Source organism: Colobus angolensis, unplaced genomic scaffold (assembly GCF_000951035.1).
Source record: "Colobus angolensis palliatus isolate OR3802 unplaced genomic scaffold, Cang.pa_1.0 Scaffold439, whole genome shotgun sequence".
Lineage (NCBI taxonomy): Eukaryota > Metazoa > Chordata > Mammalia > Primates > Cercopithecidae > Colobus > Colobus angolensis.
In genome coordinates this window covers 1,739,404-1,744,166 of record NW_012117810.1, presented here as the reverse complement: position 1 = coordinate 1,744,166, position 4,763 = coordinate 1,739,404, and the positions used below count along the sequence as shown (strand labels likewise).

Below are 4,763 nucleotides of genomic sequence, written 5' to 3'. Positions count from 1 at the left end.
TTCCTTCCTTCCTTCTTTCTTTTCTTTCTTTCTTTCGAGATGGGGGTCTCAATATGTTGCCCAGGCTGGACTCAAACTCCTGGGCTCAAGGAATCCAAGTAGTTAGGACTACAGCTGTGCCCTACTGTGCTGGGCTCTGGATTCTTGATACTGTCTTCTACTCTTTACCTCCTCCCACCATTCCCACTGTATACTGAGAAACCCAGTTCCTTAGAATCTTCAGTTTCAAGGAATGGACCCATTCTCAGGTAACTTCAAGAAAGAGAGGTTTATTAAAAGCTATATGGGGAAATAAAGAAGACTGGAATATTTTATTTAATCTAGTGTTTTAATTGAAACATATATGTGAATATGGTAAAAACATTAAATTTTTAAAAAAAGAACAAAGAAGTGCATTGTAAAAATTGTTTCTAACTCACCCCAGCCTATGAGTTGGTTACTCAGTCTTCCCTTACATTATAAACATTTTATATGCATATGCAAGCATACATATGTATGTGAATATGTATGCGTGTTTCTTTTTATATACAAATGGAGGTGCACCGTACACATGGTTTCACACGTTGCTTTTAGTGTTTTCACTAACACTTTATCTTGGGCTCATTCCATATAGGTATTTATGGATCTACCTTGTTCTTTCTCATGACTACATTATATTTCATTATATGGCTGGGCCGCAATTTATTTCACAAATTCCTTATTAATAAACATCTTAGTTGTTTTTACCCTTGTGCTATTTTAAGCCATATATATTATATAGATATTCTTTATATATAAAAAGCAAAAGGGTAAAACAACTTTTACACACACACACACACACACACACACACACACACACATTACAATCTATACTCCTTCCTTGAGTTCTGGAGTGCTCCATCCACACAACTGACTTCAAGCACCACCAAATGTAAATGACTCCCAAGTCTCTATCTCCAGCCCAGAACGGACCCTGAAGTTACATATAGGCTCTGAACTGAGGGATATCTCCACCTGGCCATGCCAAGAACGTCTCATTTGAAGATGGACATATTTTAACTTACATTTTCCTACAGATCAGTGTCTTGTCCTCAATTTCCTATTATCCTGAATTCCTCCCTCTCCTTTGCCCCTCGCCCCTCATCAAATCTTCAAGTCTGTATCATCAAGTCTTATAGATCCTGCCTCCTTAGTGTCACTCAGATCTATGCCCTCCTTTCCACCTCACTGCCATTGTTTCAGGTGACACCTCTCTCTTGCCCAGGCAATTGCAATAGGCTCACTGTCTTTTTCTCATCCCATTCTGATCATTCTTTACTTGGCAGCCATCAGATCTCGAATGCAAGTTTGATTCAATTACTCCCAATTTCAAATCCCTCCTTTCCTTTCCAACTGCTCTGGTATAGTTTGAGTTCATCTGATTACTGCCTCCCCAGGCTTACTTCTTAGCATACCCTCTTCACAGTCTATCTCTCCAGGCATGCCACACTCCACCAGTTCCCAGACTACTCCTGGCTGTGTCCTTGCTCACGTCGCTACATCTTGAAACAGCTTCTTCCTACATCTCCCTTATACTGAATACTTATCTTTCAAGATGAGGTCAAGGTGACCTCACCTCTTTGGGTGTCCTCCCCAGGTAGAACTAAGCAGTTTCTCTCTCTGCCCCCTCTGTCACACTTGTAACACTTTGTCTCTTTTCTTGCCTTCTACACTGTGAACCAGCATATACCTGAGGGCCTGGCATGTAGAGGTACTCAATAAATGATTGATGAATGAATAAGTCAATGAATGAATAACAAATAAATTCTGCTTCTCTGCCTTGCATTGAATCAGTACCTTTGTTAAAGAGATGAGAACTCTGACATACATCTAAGTATTGAGACTCCCAAGGAGTTATCTATGTTACTGCTTGGGGACGGAGTTCAGACCACATTTGGAAACCCAAGTGCTCTATGGTTGGTGGTGATAGAGAAACCAGGTTTGAGCACCCAGGCCTGTGCTCAGGGACCCTGTGAGCCTCATAAGTTCCAGGAGTGATAGAAAGTGCCTATGGTCCAGGAAGAGGCTGATTACACCTGTGTTCTTCTTGCTCATAGTGGGAATGAGAAGGGAACTCTTCCATGAATCCCATTTCTGCATCCTTTGTCATGATCCTCAGGCCTGACTCCCAGCCATGGCTTTTGGCTCTTGAGGCTACCTGACCTGTGGGAGATTCCACACCTTGGGAGAGACCCTTGTCCTCCCCAGTCAGGGCAGAGAACTTAAGTTCAGGATGAGAACAGACAGAACAGGGCCCTGCATGGCTGGGGTGGAAACTGAAACCCCTGCTGGGGATTGGTATTGGTGTGGGGCATCAATGGAGTCCAGTCCAGACCTCTGGGAGCCTTTAAGGAGGAAGGTAGGAGTGAGCCAGATCAGGCTCCTTCAATCCCTGGATTCTCACAGGTCCGGACCTGGAGCTGTCACTGGAGGTGGGGACTATTGAGTCAACCTGGACTGAGGCAGCATGTGAAGTGTGAAGAAATTGGAATTTGTTCAGGAGAAATAAGATAGCTATATAATTGGGATGATTCCAACTGGAACCAAACATGTCGATGGGGAGGAAAACTCAATATATGGTAGGATCAGGGAGAGAGAAAAAGGGAGAAGAAAAGGGAAAGGATAGAGGCACATGGGAAGAGAAGAGGAAGGAAAGAAGAAGGAAAGGGAGGAGAGGGAGGAAAGGAAGTCCAGGTCCTGCCCTTCTCTGTTCAGCATGAAGGACTGGAGACAGTGACACTGCACTGGTGCCATCCAAGGGCCTCCATCCCCAGCAGAGGCCTTAGACTGGGGGACAGAGGGAGAGAAGTGACCGATGGGACCTGCAGCTCCAGGGCCGCCCTGTCCCTTTGTCTTGCAACCTGGCTATACCTCCAAGCCTGGCCAAACCTTGTGCTTGAAGGAGATGCCCTGACTCTGTGATGTCAGGGATGGAAGAATACACCACTGTCTCAGGTGAAGTTCTACAGAGATGGAAAATTCCTTCATTTCTCTAAGGAAAACCAGACTCTGTCCATGCGAGCAGCAACAGTGCAGAGCCGTGGCCAGTACAGCTGCACTGGGCAGGTGATGTATATTCCACAGACATTCACACTAACTTGAGAGACTGCCATGGTTCAAGTCCAAGGTGAGTCACCAGCTTGGGAGTTTGTGGGGCAGGAGGTGCCTCTCAGGGGTCCCATGTCTAGAGGTCAGTAGCTCTCTGGACAGGACCCCTGTCTCTGGCTGCCCCTCATGCTGGGCCAGTGTGTGGGGCCCCGAGGTTTCCCAAGATGTTGTCTCAATACCCCCATCTCCCCACCATGGGGCACATATGGAGCCAGTGGAAGGAGGGGTGAGATTCCTGGGAGGGGGCACTGGGAAGAGCCTGGACCAGTCCAGGTTCACCCTTCCCCTCTGTGGACTAGAGGACCTCGAAGGGCCCCTCTGCCTCTGACTTCCAAGATTCCAGAAGGGTCTGGCTGTGTGGGAGTTACTTCAGAGCCTGTGGGTAAGGACAAGAGGACAGGTCCTGGGGATGAAACTGCCTCCCATCGGCGTCCCCAGCCTGTGGCCCGGGATGAGTAGAAGCTCAGGCCTCAGCCTCCTGGGGCTTCATCATCCGAGACTCCCCTCCTGAGCCCTGGGCCTGCATCTCCCCAGAGCTGTTCCCACCTCCTGTGCTGAGTGCCACCCCCTCTCCTGAGCCCTGAGAGGGTAGCCTGGTGACCCTGAGATGTCAGACAAAGCTGCATCCCCTGAGGTCAGCCTCAAGGCTCCTCTTCTCTTTCCACAAGGATGGCCATACCTTGCAGGACAGGGGCCCTCACCCAGAACTCTGCATCCCAGGAGTCAAAGAGGGATACTCTGGACTTTACTGGTGTGAGATGGCCCCCAAGGGTGGCCAGGTCCAGAAGCAGAGCCCCCAGCTGGAGGTCAGAGTGCAGGGTAAATGTGTGAGGGAGTGGCGACGCCCCCAAGGGTCTGGGCATCAGGCAGTGGGACCTCCTGGGAGGAAAGGAGTTGTGGGAAGGGTCCCCAGGAGAGGAAGGAGCCAGGGTCCTGGGTGGTCAGGCTGAGCTTCCCACCCCATGTGCGTCCCAGTTCCTGTGTCCCGTCCTGTGCTCACTCTGCACCACGGGTCTGCTGACCCTGCTGTGGGAGACGTGGTGCAGCTCCTCTGTGAGGCCCAGAGGGGCTCCCCTCCAATCCTGTACTTGTTCTACCTCAATGGAGAGATCTTGGGGATCTCTCCTGGGAATCACTCGGCTCCCCATGGAGCTGTTTCCCCCTTGTTTCCAGTGAAGTCAGAGCAGGATGCTGGGATCCCGTCCTGCAAGGCTGAGAACAGCATCTCCAGAGAGAAGAGTGAGCCCAAAAGCTCTCCCTTGTTGATGCATCTTGTCTTCTAACTGGGCTCTGAGCCCTGGGGGCTAGGATAATGGTTCAGTCATCACTGCACCCTCAGCAGCCTGGCATGGAGTGAGGGGAGCTTGGAGGAGGCAGATGTGTGGAGGGAGAGGAATCTCAAGCGTTAGGAAAACAAGGGCAATAGGGCCCAAGCAGTGAGATGTGTCTCCTTTTCACAGCCACAGAAGTTGTGGATCCTTCCAGAGAACTGGTTTCCTGTGGTCTCAACAACACTGAGCCTTCTAGCTCTTGGCCTAAGACACAGGCAACTTTCCTGCGGTGAGGGTGTAGGGTGTGTGTGAGGGGTGGGGCGGGGGCCAGACCTAGAGGCACATACAGGGCATGAACAGAGAAGT

The 4,763-nt window shown here is 49.5% G+C and overlaps 1 pseudogene; it reads left to right on the top strand.

Annotated features, from left to right (window-relative positions):
• The first annotated feature begins 2,335 nt into the window (after positions 1-2,335).
• LOC105522655 lies at positions 2,336-4,409 on the top strand (annotated as a pseudogene).
• Positions 4,410-4,763: the final 354 nt, after the last annotated feature.